This window comes from Dama dama, chromosome 15 (assembly GCF_033118175.1).
Source record: "Dama dama isolate Ldn47 chromosome 15, ASM3311817v1, whole genome shotgun sequence".
NCBI classification, from domain to species: Eukaryota; Metazoa; Chordata; class Mammalia; order Artiodactyla; family Cervidae; genus Dama; species Dama dama.
The window spans coordinates 81,646,493-81,664,120 of NC_083695.1; the positions used below are offsets into that span (position 1 = coordinate 81,646,493).

General features: G+C 37.9%; 1 protein-coding gene across 1 annotated transcript in view; it reads left to right on the forward strand.

Moving 5' to 3' along the window:
* The window catches only part of ATRNL1 (attractin like 1), a 766,939-nt gene that overhangs the window by 315,417 nt on the left and 433,894 nt on the right, over window positions 1–17,628 (forward strand). The window lies entirely within an intron of this gene.

A 17,628-nucleotide genomic window follows, 5' to 3' on the forward strand; every position in this document is an offset into this window, starting at 1 on the left:
ATTATCTTTATTAACATGATTATGATGTGTACAGCTTATACTGGTCCACAGGGTGCCTTTGTGTGAATTAGACAATTGTGTCTCCTCCTTCTGGTAGACATAGCCCCACATGACACCACAAAGATGCAGATGATTTTGACCTTCACTCATCTAGTTGTCTGGGCTGCTTTGTACAGTAAAAAACCTGTTAAACCCAGTCCTTGACACACGTGGTATGCCCCTTACTTCCTCTGCACCTAAGTAACTGCTAAGTACTGGTTATCTTATCAAGATACCATACAGTACTTGAATTCCTAATCCCTTATCCACAGGAGTGAGCAAATGTTTTTCTATAAAGGGTTGATTAGTAAATAATTTCAAGATTTGTGGGCTATAAGGTGTCTGTGGTGCTAAAGCAGCCTGAGTCAGTTTAGAAACAAATGGGAGTGACTATGTTCCAATAAACCTTTACTAGAGTGTAAATAGCTGGTAGCCTGGATTCTGGGCTTCCCAGTTGGTGCTAGTAGTAAACAACCTTCCTGCCAATGCAGGAGATGTGAGAGACCTGGGTTCCATCCATGGGTGGGGGAGATCCCCTGGAGGAGGTCATGGCTACCCACTCCAGTATTCTTGCCTGGAGATCCCATGGACAGAGGATGCTGGTGGACATTACTAAAGTGACTTAGCGTGCACACAGGCTGAATTCTGCCTGTGGACACAATTTGCCCAACCACTGATCTAACTTATGCCTGAATGCCTTTAATAGCAGGAAACAGAACATCTCTTGTGATAGCATTTTCTGTCTTCAGATAATTAGTTGTTCTTTATAATTGAGATGAAATCTGCCTCCCTGTGATAGCTTTTCTAATTTACCCATATGGGCCCATACATAGCAAGTCTAATTCCCTCATCTCCATTATGGCCTTCCAGTTTTCTAAACTCTTTTCTCCAATTCACACATTATCTGTTCAGTTATTTGCTTCTTGTCAGAATCCTTGCCATGTTAGTCACTTTGCTCTGAAAACAATCAGGTTTTTCTGTCCCTTGAAAACATTAATTTCCAAAATTTAATGCTGAAAACATATTTCTTACTAACACTGCAAAGGTCATTCATATTTAAATTTTTCCCTTAAAGATGAAATTTGAGGAAACGTCTTAAATATATTTAAACATTTTCTGATTTTATACTTGTGAATATTAAGGGATATTAAAACTTAATGACGTTACAATGTTTTTGAAAAGTGTTAGAAGTTATAATCAAATGAGCTTTATTTAATGCATAAAAATAAAAGTTTTTGACAGGATAATGTAGATGTTAATATACTGAAAACTTTATTTTGTATAAAAATTCACAAAGCTGAATTTATAAATTATTTAAATGTTAAGGGTTTTATTTTAAGCTTTTGAATTTGTATGCATGTTTAAGTTCAATAGCTCTTTTATTAAGTAAAATAAAGCAAGTGTTAATGTGTACCATGTCTTAGAGATGATCCTATTTATTATGTCGGCATCATAGACAAAGTAATATACTCTAGTTATTGTGTGAGATAAAATGTATTTGATAGGTTTTTTATCATTTAAATTTTTTCAGTAGTGAAATGTAAATTAGATGATTTTAAAATTGTCTCATTGTTAAGGAAAGTCATGGACAGAATACTTTTAAGTTTATTTTTATATTAAGTAGACTTACTGTTAAATTTTAAAAGAGAGTTTTAGACAGTTCAGCATTTATGGACATCCTTCAGTCAGGCCACTATTACTGCAGTTGCTTCTCTGTATAACTGAAGCAGTATAGATGAAGTGTCAGCCTTTCATTTAGCCAAGGTTTAAAGGAGGCCAGTGTCAGTTTTTTACTTTTATATTGGGAATAGTTCTGGTGGTAAACATAATTCAGTCAGTACTGGTTAGATCATTTATAGTCATAGCCTGTCTCTGATCTTAGCTTTCTGCGCCATCTAAACAGATTACCTAGTACCTCTAAATCTCAGTCCTTTTAGGTTTTTATTTTATATTGGAGTATAGCCAATTAACAATGTTGTGATAGTTTCAGGTGAGCAGCAAAGGTATTCAGACATATATAAACATATACACATACATATGTCCTTTATCATAATAGAATTAAAAGGTGTTGTTGAGTCTATAGTGTACAGTAATATATGAAAGTGAAAGTGAAGTCGCTCAGTCATGTCTGACTCTTTGTGACCCTGTGGACTGTAGCCTACCAGGCTCCTCCATCCATAGCATTCTCCAGGCAAGAATCCTGGAGAATAATGAGTAATTAAAAAATTGAAAGAAATCATTTAAGAAATAAAGACTTTTCTGGTATGTAAAATGGAAAAGCAAGTCTGTGTGAATCTGAAAAGTCTGAATTTTTAAAGAAGTTCAGCCTGGTAAATTAAATGGAGATATAGCAAGGACCCTGTACCATTTAGATTTTTAATGGTGGTTCTAATTTTCACTGTCCTATAAGGATTACATAATGTTTTTGATTTACCATCTTGACCAAATGGAGGGTGTTTTCAGAGGTTGCCACCTGGTTTTTCCTACTGTGATTGATCTTACCTCACAGGCCAGAGACACAATGTAGGGCTTTACTCTAACCACTTTGTACATAAACTCTAATTATACACTTGAAAAGTAAGGAAATTATCACTTGTTGTTGTTGTTGTTGTTCAGTCACTAAGTTGTGTCTGACTCTTTGTGACCCCATGAACTGCAGCCAGGCTTCTCTGTCCATTACTGTCTCCCTGAGTTTGCTCAAACTTGTATCCATTGAGTCAGTGATGCCATCCAACCATCTCTTCCTCTGTTGCCCCCTCCTCTTGCCCTCAATTTTTCCCAGCATCAGGGTCTTTTCCAGTGAGTCAGTCAGTTCTTCACGTCAGATGGCCAAATTGTTAGATCTTCAACATCAGCATCAGTCCTTCCAATGAATGTTCAGGGTTGACTTCCTTTAGGACTGACTGGTTTGATCTCCTTGCAGTCCAAGGGACTCTCAAGAGTCTTCTCCAGCACCACAGTTCAAAAGCATCAATTCTTCAGCATTCAGCCTTCTTCATGGTTCAACTCTCACATCCATACATGACTACTGGAAAAGCCATAGCTTTGACTACATGGACATGTGTCAGCAAGTGATATATCTGCTTTTTAATACACTGTTTAGGTTTGTCATAGCTATTCTTCCAAGGAGCAAGCATCTTTTAATTTCATGGCTGCAGTTATCATCCACATTGATTTTGGAGCCCAAGGAAATGAAGTCTGACTCTGTTTCTACATTTTCCCCATCTGGTTGCCATGATAGAATAGGACCAGATGCCATTATCACAGGGTGGATGTATAGACACAGTTTGCCCAGTATGAGCCAGGATTTAGCCAGAATTTGTTATCTGGACCCTGGAGACACCCCAACTCTAATAAGGGGCCGTGGTGGTGTTCTAGTCATTGACTATCTGTGTCATCGCTAACCCTGTGTCTTATAGTGATGAAAATATCTATTAATTTGTCTTGCACTGAGTATATACCCATAAATATACTTGTGTATATACCCAAGTGAACATAAATCTCTTTATAAAGTAGTCATACACATGTTCCTTTGGGAATCATTTTATACACTTTCTAAGATGTTTCAAGACAACCTTTCTTCTGTTAACTCAGCTACCTGTTCAGTCAGTAGATTCTGGATTTGTAGATGAACTCATCTTGGAGCTGAGCAGAGGATCACAGTCATCTCTTGGGTCAACAACCCTCCACCTTTACTCCTCCATTCCTACTTCAAGTAATGTTAAGTAGCACCCTTGCTAGCTGCCCACCTACTTTGCCCCTTGTATAAATACCATCCGTTATTAGTCACCCCACAGTTCTTTGTTGGGCAGCACCCTTGCCTGCTTCTCCAGGCTTGTTGGTCATTATCCCAATTGTGACTCCTGGATTCTGACTGTTAAACAGTGACCCTTGGTCTTTTTCACTTTGGGACCCCATCACTTAACACCTCGCTCTGTCACTGCCTCTCCTGTTGTCAGCTTTGATCTTCAGAAGAAAGCCACCACTGAACTTCTTAGTACCCTTTCATCAGCAGATTCCTCATGGCCTCGGTGAATGATGCATCCCATGGAAAGCAATCTTCTAGTAGTTCTTCTGACCTTACAGAATGCATTCTTTCTGGCACATTTCTTCCTGTCAGCTTCTTTATTCTCTTTCTCTTCTATCTTCTCAGGAAACTCAGGCATTTTCATTTCACTTTGCATTGGCCATTGCTTTATCCAGACTTCTCAGAGTCACTTCTTCATCAACTTTGCATCATCCCCTGGAGTCTTTCATGGGGTATTGCATTTCCTGGTCCTGAGACTGTGCACCAAGATTCATGAATTCTTGCTGATCCAGGCCTACTTACATTCCATCCCCCATGATCAGATACCACTGATTTCTAATTCCTGTTATACTCCCCTGGCTGTTGCCATTACCTGCTAGCCAATTCTTGCAACTCTTCCAAGTATATAATCTTCCTTTCTTATCCCGCCAAGATGCATTATGCTGTCATTAAACCCTAGTTATCAGTCTAGCAACCAAGAGAGGAGACATTGACAGCTTGTTGAGGGAACGACCCTATTGTTCCTATAGTTGTAGAACGGACTTCCTCAAAAACATCCGTCTAGATATTTCCTTTTAGATATTCCTATCCCATATTTCAGGAGCACCAGTTTTCCCAACCATGGCCATTGCCTTTACATAAGAGGGCTGCTCTAGCTGAGCAGTCTATCATCTCTGGAACTCTGCAACTCTCACCCTTGGATCATTTGTCTGTTGCTCATTCATATTGGCTCTTCCACTGTCAGGGATGAGGGTCTGAATTAAAGATATAAAACAGACCCTCTGGCTCTTATATTTAGCCTGTAATATTTGTTAATGGCCTACAGTCTCTCATTAGCCCTTCGCAGGGTTAATGGAAACATTCAGTAATTGTCAAACTCTACTATCTTTTGAAAACATTTTTCTCAAATTATCAGTGGTGAAATCTTTAGCAGTTGAAGTCTTCTTCCAGGGATGAATCAAGCAACATGGATGGTTTCGTCTAGCCTGCCAAGTAGTGAGTGACCCAATTACAAATCTCCATTTTACCTCCTGATGTCTTAGACCATGAGTCTTCAGAGAAGTGGAGACCAGAATGGCATTAGCCATGCAGTAAATGTATTGGGGGGAACTCTTGTGACGGAAAGATCAGCAGAGAAAGTGGGAAATCTTTTAGACCACAGTGCCAATCTGACATTCGTGAAGCAGAGCAGGAAGAAAGGAAAGTTGAATGAAAGAGCCTAATTACAGTGCAGTGTGATTTAGATTACATTGCAGTTTGAAAGTCTGACCAGGTTAATGGTGAGTCCTCAAGTCAAAATGCATGTACAGACGAGTTACTCATCTCTCAGGATCAGGCCTTTCTTGCTGTTACCGCCATGCTCAGAAAGTGTGGCCTCTGTGATTACTTTCTGTCTCTATAATCTTTACTAATCGAGTTATTTGATGTAAGTAATACCATATAATATTTGTCCTTCTGTAACTGGCTTGTTTCACTTAGCATAATGTTCTCAAGGCTCGTTCATGTTGTGATATATGTAAGAATTTCCCTTCTTTTAAGGCTGAATTATATTCCATTTTATGTATTATATATACCACATTTTGATTATCCATTCTTCTGCTGATGGACCCTTGAGTTGCTTCTCTGTGTTAGCTGTAGTGAATAATACTTCTGTGAACATGAATATAGAAGTATGTATTCAAGATCTGATTCAGTTCTTTTGGGTATATTCCTAGAAGTGAAATTGCTGGGTCATATGGTAATTCTATTTTTAATTTTTTGAAGAGCCTCTATACTGTTTAATTGTACCATCCACATTCTTGCCAGCAGTGCCCATGGGTTCCAATTTTTCCCTGTTCTCACCAAACACATGCAATTTTCATTCTTTCCCTTCCTTCCTTCCTTCTTTTTGATAGTAGCCATCCCAGTGGGTGCAACTTGGTATCTGTTTGTGGTTTGGATTTGCATTTCTTTAATGATTAGTGCTGATAAGAACTTTTTCATGTGCTTATTTGCCATTCATATGTCTTTTTTTGGTCTATTCTTTTGCCCATTTTTTATGCCAGTATCTGGAGAAGGAAATGGCAACTCACTCCAGTGGTCTTGCCTGGAGAATCCCAGGGACGGGGGAGCCTGGTGGGCTGCCGTCTATGGGGTCGCACAGAGTCGGACACGACTGAGTCGACTTAGCAGCAGCAGCAGCATGCCAGTATCACTGTCTTGATTACTGTAGGTTTGTAGTAAATTTTGAAATCTGGAAGTGTGGATCCTCCATCTTTGTTCTTTTTCAAGATTTGCTTGGGCTACTTGGGTCCCAAAATTCAACGGATATGGGTATCTAGATAATTATGTGAGCTTTTCCCCTTTTTGCTAATATGGTGCTTTTGCTAATATTTATTTGCTAATATTGATGCTTTTTATATGTTAGACCATCCTCGTATTTCAGGAATAAATCCTTCTTGATCACCTTTATAATTCTTTCAATAATAATAATTTCCCTTTTTCTGCGTCATTGTTCATAAAGAACATTAGTAGTTTTCTTGTGTCTTTGTCTGACTTTGGTATCAGGATAATGCTGGTCACGTAGAATGAGTTAGGAATTATTTCCTTTTCTTTAATGTCTGGAACAATTTGAGGATTGGTATTAGTTCTTTTTGAAATGTTTGGTGGAATTCATCAGTGAGGCCATCAGGCCCCAGGCTTTTCTTCGACAGGAGATTTTTGATTACTGATTCAGTCTCTTTACTAGTCATAGTTCTAGACAATCAGTCAATTTTTTCATGATTCAAACTTGGTAACTTTTGTGTTTTCCTAAAATCACAAATTCCTAAATTGTCCATTTCATCTAGGTTATACAATTTGTTGGTGTGCATTTGTTCATAGTACACTCTAATAAATCCTTTTTATCATTATAGGATGAATAGTATTATCTATACTATATTTATTTTTAATTTATTTTTAGTAAGTCGAATCTTCTTGCCTTTTTATTTGCCTTAGTAAATCTGGCCAAAAGTTTGTCAGTTTCGTTTTTCTCTTTGAAGAACCAATTGCTGGTTATGTTGATTTTTCTCTATTATTTGTATGTCATTTATCTCTGTTTTAATCTTTATTGTCTCCTTCCTTTTGCTAACTTTGGGTTTAGTTCTTTTTCTCATTCCTTAAGTTTAAAGTTAGGTTGTTGATTTGAGAGCTTTCTTGTTTTTCCATGGGAACATTTATAGTTAAACATTTCTTCCTTAGCACTGCTTGCACTGAATCCCATCAGTTTTAATATGTTCTGTTTTCATTTTCATTTGTCTCTAAGTAGTTTCTGATTTCCCTTGTGATTTCTTCTATGAGCTGTTGGTTGTTCAAGAGTCTGGTGTTTCATTTCCCCAAATTTGTGAATTTTCCAGGTTTTTTTCTGTTAATTTATTTCTAGCTTTATTTTGCTGTGGTTGAAGGAGATACTTTTCATGATAGCTATTATTTTTAATTTATTGAGACAATATGTGACCTAAAATATGGTATAGCCTGGACAATATCTCATGTGCATTGAAAAGAATGTGTATCCTGTTGTTGGGAATGTGTTTTATATATGTCTGTTAACTAGTTGGTTTATTGTGTTGTTCTAATTCTGTTCCCTTTCTTCTGTTTACCTGATGTTCCTATCCCTTATATAAACAGGAGTTTGAATTGTTCTTTTAACAATTTTGAATTCACTTTGTCTCTAGTGAAATTTCTGTCTTAATTTATATCTTGTTTTATGTAAACTTAGTATCATTTTGTTAGAATTTCCCTCGTAAATCTATTTTCATTACTTTCAGCATTTTTTATCTTATTAGATTTTAAATGTTTCTTGTACACCACAAATATCTGGACATTGTTTATTCTGTTTTAATAATCTGAAAAATCTCTGACTTTTAAAGTGACAGGTTTAATGAATTTCTATTTATTGTGATTATTGATGTATTTTAGTTTTTTCTTTGTCTTTTCACTTTTTAAAATTCTTTCTCAAGTCATTTTTCTTTCTTCTCCCCTGCTTTCTAAGAAATTGAATGTCCTTTTAATATCCTTAATTTTTTTCCTTTTGTCAGTTTAGGAATTATACATTTTGTATTTTTTCTTTAATGACTTCCCCTAAATTTTAGCATAGATATTTTTTCTAACCAGCATTAATGTTAGTTGGTGTCTTTTTTCCTACTCCTAAATCATATAGGAATGCTAGAAAATTTGAAACTTCCAATTTTACGTACAACTGTCTAATTTTCAATTCATTTTCTGATTTCTAATTTATGTTTTAAAATAGCCATATTGAGATATTTAAAGTGTAACTCATCCATTTAAATTGTACAATTCAATGGCTCTGCAGCCATCTTCATAGTAATTTTAGAACATTTTCATCACCCCCCAAATAAACTGTATACACGTTTGTAGTCATTTCCCATCCCTCTCAGACATCCTAAGTTGTAAACAGTCACTAATCTAGTTCCTGTCTATAGATTATCCTGTTCTGAAATTGTCATATAAATGGAATCATACAGTATGTGTTCTTTTGTGACCGACTGCCATCACTTACGACAGTGTTTACAAGATTTGTCCATGATGTTGTGTGTGTCAGTGCATCATTGCTTTTTATTGCTAAGTAATATTCCGTTGTATGGATAAGACACATTTCATTTATCCTTTTTTGGTTGATGGGCATTTGAATTTTTACCTCTTTTTGGTTCTTGTGAATTATGCCACTGTGAACATTTGTGTTCAAGTTTTTGTGTGGTGATATGTTTTGTTTCTCCCGAGTATGTATCTGGGAGGGGCAATGATATGGTAACTCTGGATTTAGCATTGTGAGAAACTGGCAAACTATTTTCCAAATGAATTGCACCATTTTACATTCTCACCAGGAATGTGTGACAGTTCCAGTTTCACCATATTCTCAGTAACACTTCTTTTTTTTATCTCTCTTTTTTTGGTTATAGCCATCTTAGTGGGTATAAAGTGCCAAAAGAAATGGTGATACTATTTTGGAGGATTCAGAAAGGAAAGGTTTAGGAATCTAAAGAATAGAAAAAGAAAGAAAAAGTAGGAGTTAAGCAATTAAAAACAAGAATAATGAAAGATGACCTTATAGAAGTAAGAATGTGAGTGGGAAGACCAATTTAAAATTAATACAGTGATCAAGATTTAGGAAAATGAAGCAGTCATGTTGTCTACGAAGATATTTCAAAAGACAAAAAGGAGGGATGTAACAGAGAGAGAGGTAAACCTAAGCCATTAGTATCAAAAAGGCACAGCCCCCAGGGCTATGTGGTGTAAAGATTCCTTTTTTTTTTTTTTATGCTATAAGAACAAAGAACGCTGGTAGAATGAAAAATAGAAGTCCTCCTCTTCCAAAGTAAAATTATGATAATGGATATGTTAATGGAAATGAGGCCTGAAGATACAGATTTCTCCAAGTAGAAACCATAAATTACATCTTATTATATTGGAGGTTTCTTCAGGAATTCTTTCTCTGGCTTTGCTATAGAAGAAAACAGACATATAGGTCCCAACTGTTCTTTTAAACCAAAATATCAAATATGGCTTGAGTAAAAATGTGCCAAGTTTATTGCAACTTAGCTAAACCAGTGCTCCATGTCTCATTTTCAGTGCTGAGATTTAGAACACTATAGACTGAAACATACTTCTATAAGAGTGATGTCAGTAACATCACATTCTCACCAGAATGTTGACTAACAATTCAAAATCAACATGTCCTAAACTTTCTGTCTTGGCAAACAGCTCTTTTTTCTATTAATAGTATTTTCTAGCTCAGTTACGGGTACTGCTACTTCCCCAATGTCAATACATTTCTCTTAATCCCATTAATAAAACCTGATTCTTCCTTCATTCTATCAATCTGTTGTATTCAAAACAACAAAAATGATTTTTAACATGAATTACGAGAATCTGTTGTTTAAAAGCTTCCCTTCACATTTATAGTTCAAACTAGACTTACAAGTTCCTCTGAAACCAGGCCTAATTATATGCCTCCTCTCATATTCTCCACAAATTTGCTATATTACAGTCTGTTTTTCTTTGGAGGTATCTGGTTTATTTCTTGTCTGTTTTGTTTTTCATTCCTTTATAAAGTCTTTTAAAATTTATGTGCAGTAAAATTCCACTTGGTGGGATACAGCCATATGAATTCTAAAATATGTATAGTTTCTTGTAATCATCAGCTCTACCATAGACCAGTTCCAGAATGTCAAAGAATCCTTCATAGGGCTTCCTTTACACTAATGCTTTTTCTTCATCCATAAGTCCTGGCACCTATTGGCTGGTACCCTGTCTCTAGAGTTTTGCCTTTTCCAGAATGTCATGTTCATGGAAACATACAGTATGTTATCTCCTGAGACTGATTACTTTCCATTGGCATACTTCAAGATTTATCCAAGTTGATTTTTTTTCACATCAGTAGTTCATTTCATTTTTTTTTTCATTTATTTTTATTAGTTGGAGGCTAATTACTTTACAATATTGTAGTGATTTTTGCCATACATTGACATGAATCAGCCATGGATTTACATGTGTTGTTAAGTGGTATTCCATTGAATGAATAGACTCCAGTTTTGTTTATTCATCCACCCTTGGATAAATATGACTTGTTACTCTTTTTGGCAACTATGAACAATGCTGCCATGGACAAGACACATAACTTGTATAGGGATTGTGCACACATAAATTTTTGTTTCTTTAGGATAAATAGCTGGAAGTGAGATTGCTAAATCATTTGGTAAATGTATATTTATCTTTATAATAACTGCAGCTATTGTCAGAGTGACTGTATCATTTTGCCTTGCCATCAACAAAGTATGAGGGTTTTGGCTGTTTCAAATCCTCAATACTTAGTACTGTCAGGATTTTTTATTTTAGCCATTCAGATGTGGTAGTATCTTGTTAGTTGCTCAGTCTTTTTCCGACTTATTGTGACCCCATGGACTGTAGCCCACCAGGTTCCTCTGTTTATGGGATTTCCCAGGCAAGAATACTGGAGTGGGTTGCCATGCCCTTCTCCAGGGGATCTTCCTGACCCAGGGATTGAACTCTGGTCTCCTGCATTGCAGGCACATTGTTTACCACTTGAACCACCAGGGAAGCCTGTGGTAGTATCTTATCATTTTAATCTGCGTTTCTCTAATGGCGGACATTGAATATCTTTAAAAGACTGGTCTTTCCTTTTGAAATGCCTTTGCAACTCTGTCAAAAATCAATTCATCATCTAGTTTCCAGTTCCAGGAAACACTCCGTAACCATACATATCTCTTTATGTCCCACTGGTCTCAACTATAAAACCTGGATGATGTGCTTGGGTAGTTTCACTGGACAGATCAGGGAAGAACACCAAAATTCAGAATTTTTCCCTCCAGTCTCCCCTGACTTGAGCCTCAGTGTGGTCTGAAAACTTAAAGTGACTATTGTGGTCTAGACAGAAAACATCCTGGAAATATCTTCCAGTTCTTTTTTCTTTCCTTTTTTAAATTTTTGTCCACATCTTGTGGGATATGAAAACTGGAAACCACCCGTTTCCCTGACCAGGGATCAAACCTGCACCCACCTGCAATGGAAGGCAGAGTCTTAACCACTGGACTGCTGCAGAAGTCCCCAAATCCTCTATTTCTGACTTATGCTGTGGAAAAGGAAATTCTTAAAGCTACAAAGAGAGTAGGGGAGATCCACCCCCCAATTTTCCTCTCTTTTAAAAATTTACTCATCCTCAAGTCCAAGCAGCCTTGAGGCAGTGACATTAGCTGCAGCCAGAATGCCTGGGAGTGGAAAGGTGCTAGTGCAAGATCTCCAAGGGTTGTGAGTCATTTAGATAAGGTGGAACTGTGATCATAAGAGTCTATACAAGTCCATTGCTTTTCCCTCTTCTCTTCCTCCCAACACAGAATGTGGCCCAGTCACAGATGTGGGTAGTTATATGCCAGAGAAAGGAAAAGTGAAGTCCAGAAAAAGTTTAGGAAATATCAGAGAGAGAAAAACCATCTGCAGTTGAACTTTATATGACAATGGTCTCTATAGTCAAAGTTATGGTTTTTCTGGTAGTCATGTATGGATGTGAAAGTTGGACCATAAAAAATGCTGAGCACCCAGAAGCTGAAACTCCAATACTTTGGCCACCTGATGCGAAGAACTGACTCATTTTAAAAGACACTGATGCTGGGAAAGATTGAAGGCGAGATTGGGGACGACAGAGGATGAGATAGGTGGATGGCATCACTGACCCAATGGACATGGGTTTGGGTGGACTCCAGAAGTTGGTGATGGGCAGGAAGGCCTGGCGTGCTGCAGTCCATGGGGTCACAAAGAGTTGGACATGACTGAGCGACTGAACTGAACTGAACTGAAAGAATTGATGCTCTTGAACGGTGATGTGGGTGAAGACTCCTGAGAATCTCTTGAACAGCAAAAAGATCAAACCAGTCAATCCTAAAGGAAATCAGTTCTGAGTATTCATTGGTAGGACTGATGCTGAAGCTGAAGCTCCAATATTTTGGCTACCTGATGCGAAAAATTGATTCATTAGAAAAGACTCTGATGATGGGAAGGATTGAGGGCAGGAGGAGAAGGGGACAGCAGAGGATGAGATGGTTGGATGGCATCACTGACTCCATAACATAAGTTTGAGCAAGGTCTAGGAGTTGGTGATGGACAGGGAAGCCTGGCATGCTGCATGCAGCCCTTGGGGTCTGTTGGAAAGAGTTGGACACGACAGAGTGACTGCACTGAACTGAACTGAAGGTTGAACTTTTACAATCTTCCATGTGAGGCTCTTTTCCTAATTAGCATACCAAAAATTTTAAGAAGAGGCTAATGGTTAAAACTCTGCCCAGGCCTTAGACAGAACCCACAGGAAAGACTCAAATGGAACTGAAAAAGCTTTGGGTACATTGTAAGCACAGTCTACAGATATCTAAAATAAAATACCTCTATAATAATACCAACATCTCTATAGGATAAAATAAGACCTCCGTCCCACTGTAAATTTGATACATCAGAGAGAGCTGTGATGGAAGTGGGCCTTTCTTCAGTTTGGTTAGCAAGTCAGGGAGTGTTTGTCAATATTTATTCATATCTTCAAAAAAACTTTATTATGTATTAGATCTGTTAACTATCCATATTGAGAAAAGTAACATTTGACTTCTATCTCATACTAATAATAAAAATGAATTCCAGGAAGAAAGGGAGAACAATGAGGTATCTAGAGAGCAATATGCGAATTCTTCACATCCTTAGAAATAAACAGAACACACAAAGCACTTCAATAAAATTACAGTAAAACTAACAATTTTTGTCATCAGAAGATGTCTTTAGCATCATGCAAAATCAGGACATCCATAGTATAAAATACTCACATCCTATATAAAGGACAAAGGCCTTATAGTCACAATGTGTAACATATAAATCAATAAAAAACAGTCTTAAATCTCATTACCTGCCCTCCAAAATGGCAATAGACTTGAACAAGCACCTCACGAAAAAGGATATAAAAGTTGCTAACAAACTATAAAAATGCACTCCATTTAGTTTTTATCAGGGAATGCAAATTAAAGCCACAATGTTATACTGTTTACTGTACACCTGTCATAGTGGCTGAAAAGAAAAAAATTTTGCTGTTAGCCACTCAGTCGTGTCCAAATTTTTGCGACCCCATGGATTGCAGCACACCAGACTTCCCTGTCCTTCATCATCTCCCGGAGTTTGCTCACACTCATGTCCGTCGAGTTGATGATGTCATCCAACCATCTCATCTGTATCGCCCGCTTCTCCTCCTGTCCTCAGTCTTTCCCGACATCAGGGTCTTTTCCAAAGAGTCTGCTCTTTTTATCAGGTGGCCAAAGTATTGAAGCTTCAGCTTCAGCATCAGTCCTTCCAATGAATATTCAGTGTTGATTTCCTTTAGGATTGACTGGTTTGATCTCCTTGCTGTTAAGGGACTTTTAAGTTTCTTCTCCAGCACCACAGTTCAAAGGCATCAATTCTTCAGCGCTCAGCCTTTTTTTATGGGCCAGCTGTCATATCCATACATGACTACTGGAAAAACCATGACTTTGACTATATGGACCTTTGTTGACTATATAGATCAAGTGTTGGAGTGGTCGTGGAACTGTAAACACTTCTGGTAGTCTAGAAGTTGGTGCAGCAACTTTGAAAATAATTTAACTATATTGTAAAGTTGAGTTTAACATCCTCTGTTGATCCAGCTATTCCATTCCATCAAAGGTCACGTTAAACAGATTTATAGTAGGGCATTTCAAATAGCTAAAACCTTGCATAACTCAAATACCCAAATATCTAAAACTAATAGAATATGGAATAATGAAAAAGAACAGATTAGTCCTCAAAGAACAATATGGATGGCATTCATCAACAAAGTATTGAACAAAAGAAGCTAGAAATAAAATACTGTTTTAAGGTTACATTTGTATAAAGTTCAGAAATAGGCAGAAACAAACTGTGGTGTTAAAAATTTTTATGATAGTGACCTATGAGGAAGAGGGGATGGGTAAAGTACTGTTTATTTATTGGGCTGGTTGCTTGCATATGTGCTAAGTCACTTCAGTCGTGTCCGACTCTTTGCAAGGCTGTGGACTGTAGCCTGCCAGGTTCCTCTGTCCTTGGGATTCTCCAGGCAAGAGTACTAGAGTGAGTTGCCTTGCCATCCTCCAGGGGAACTTCCCTGCCCAGAGATAGAACCCATGTCTCTTATGTCCTCTGCATTGACAGGTGGGTTCTTTTTACCACTAGCGCCACTTGGGAAGCCTCAGGTGGTGGTTACATGGGTATATTTTCTTTGGGATAATTCATTGAGCCATAGATTGATCATTTCTCTATGTGTGCTGTGCATTAATGTTTTAGGAAAACTGTTTTAAAAACAGTGTTTACTTCTTTTAAAGTATTTAGAACATTTTGTATTTGAAACTTTTTATCCTATCTACGTGGTTTCAAAAGGTGTGCTTTAAATAAAAGTTGAGTGTAGAAAAGAATACTTGACCTTTATACATTGACCTTTATAATTTTTGTGTAAGTTTGTAAGATTAAGGTGTTATCCACATACATGATTTGTAATAGGAGGAGTTAACCAGAAAGGTCTCCCTTACGATACATTGCTTGCCTTTTTAATAGTTTGCCAGTGAGGTTTTAGAGCACTCTATTTTCTGTAAAACATTTCAAGAAAGGAATGTATAGTTGACAAATGTGCTCTGTAGATTTTTAAGTCTGTTAGCAATTTTGGGGGGTTCATTTTGATATTTTTCTACAAATTTTTCCATAAATGATATCTCTAATAGATATTATGGATTCTTTCCCACCTTCATTTAATTCCTTCCACATGGCTATGTAGTGATGATTCAGTTTGGGAGGAATTGATCTCCCACCAACTCCAATAAGTTCATAGCTTTCAATTCACCAAATGATTGGGGAACAGTGGGTGTGCATGGTTGTGTGTGATGTAAACCTGGAACTGCTACATTCATTTTTGTATCTAAGAGGAAAAAGGAAAACAAGCCTGAGAATAAAGCTGATGCACAACAAAGTGTTATAGTTCAGAAAACAGAGAGAAATGTAGCCAAAGCCTTGACCAGAACAAACCTGCAAGTTATTCTTCTTTTTTTTTACTTCAAAGAGGGTCTGTTCAGGCTCCCGTAAGCAACTAACACAGACTGAGTGACTTTAACAACAGAAATTTTATAATCTCACAGTTTTGGAGACTGGGAAGTCTGAGATCTGAGTGCCAGCATAGCTGACTTCTGGTGAGAGCTTTCTTCTTGGCCTGCAGATGACTGCCTTCTTGGTTGTGTGTTTTTCTGGCGTTTTTCTTGGTACGAGTACTTGGAGAGAGAGCACAAGCTCTCTGGTGTCTTTTTCTATAAGGGCACTAATTCTGGTGTCTCAGGGCTCCACCATTATGACTGCATTTAACCTTAGTTACTTGGGGCTTCCCAGGTGGCCCTCATGGTGAAAGTACCGACCTGCCAATGCAGGAGGCATAAGAGAAGCCGGTTCAGTCCCTGGGTCGGGAAGATTCCCTGGAGCAGGGCATGGCAACCCACTCCCGTATTCTTGCCTGGAGAATCCCATGGACAAAGGAGCCTGACGAGCTACAGCCCACAGGGTCACAAAGAGTCGCACATGACTGAAGAGACTTAGTGTGCATGCATAGCCTTAGTTACATCCAAAAGTTCTCCCTTCTAAATATAATCACATTGGGGTTTAGGGCTTCAACATACAGATTTGGGAGGAGCATTTGTAGCATTCTGCCTCTAGCCCCCTAGATCATGTTCTTTTTGCATGCAAAGTACACTTATTCAATCCCAACAACCCGCAAATGCTTCACTCATTCCAGAATCAACACTGAAGTCTAAAGTCTCATTGAAATATCATCTAAATAAAACGTGGGTGAGATTGGGGGGTGTCATTTAACCTCGGGCAAAATTCCTCTCTAGTCATGAGCGTGTGATACCAGGCCAGTTATGTTATTCCAAAATACTATGATGGGATAGGCACGGAATAGATAATCCCATTTCAACAGGGAGAGAAGTAAAGGAAGAAAGGCATGATGGGTCCCAAGTGAGTCTAAAACCTAGCAAGACTAGCTCCATCAGACCTTAAAGATTTGCGAATAATCCTCTTTGGTTCAGTGTTCCACCTCCAGGTCCTCTGAGGTGGCAGTGTCACCCCCATAGCTCTGTGGAGTGGCCCTGCTGCTCTAGCCTGACGAGGTGACCCTGATGCTGCAGCAGTGCCTGCAGCCTTGGCCCAGGCCCTTGGTGGTGGCATCCTGGGCCTGCAAAACCAGACTCCACACTCTGAAACTGAGGAGCAACCATTCTAGTCCCCTGGGCCTGTGGTGTGACTAGGAGCCCTAAAGATCTCTGATTCACCTTTGGAGCCATTCTTCCCTTTTCTTAAAGGATAAAGCATGTTCCCAGCTGAATAGCCTTATGTTCCCATCCTACAGAATCAAAGAAACCTTACCACCTTCTTTCATTCCATCTTGTTTTCTCTGTTTCCTTTGAACTCACAGTATCTCCCTTGGTATTATCACTTCTCTTTTCCTGGTTTACGCTGAAATGACTCATTAATTCCATGAGTAACACCCATGATGTTTTTATAAAATGGTTCTTCAGCCACACTCTTAGTGTTCTTTTCAGAACAAGCTTTCATCCCTTTTTTTGCAATATGGATAGACTGAGAATTTTCAAAATCTCCAAATTCTGGTTCTCTTTTGCTTATTAATTCCTACTTCAATTCATCTCTCTCCTCTTGAGTTTATCTATGAGCAATAAGGAGGACCAAAGCTACATCTTCAATACTTTGGAACCTCCTATGCTAAATACTCAATTTTAATGCTTTCAAGTTCTACCTTCCACAGAACACTAGAACAAAGTTCAGCCAAATTCTTTGCCGTTTTATAACAAAGATGGCCTTTTCTCCATTTTCCAATAACCTATTGCTTGTTTGCATCTGAAACTTTACCAGAATGGCCTTCAGTGTCCTGATGAATATCAGCATTCTGGTCTTGATTAGTTATGTATTCTCTAAGAAATGGAAGCTTTTTT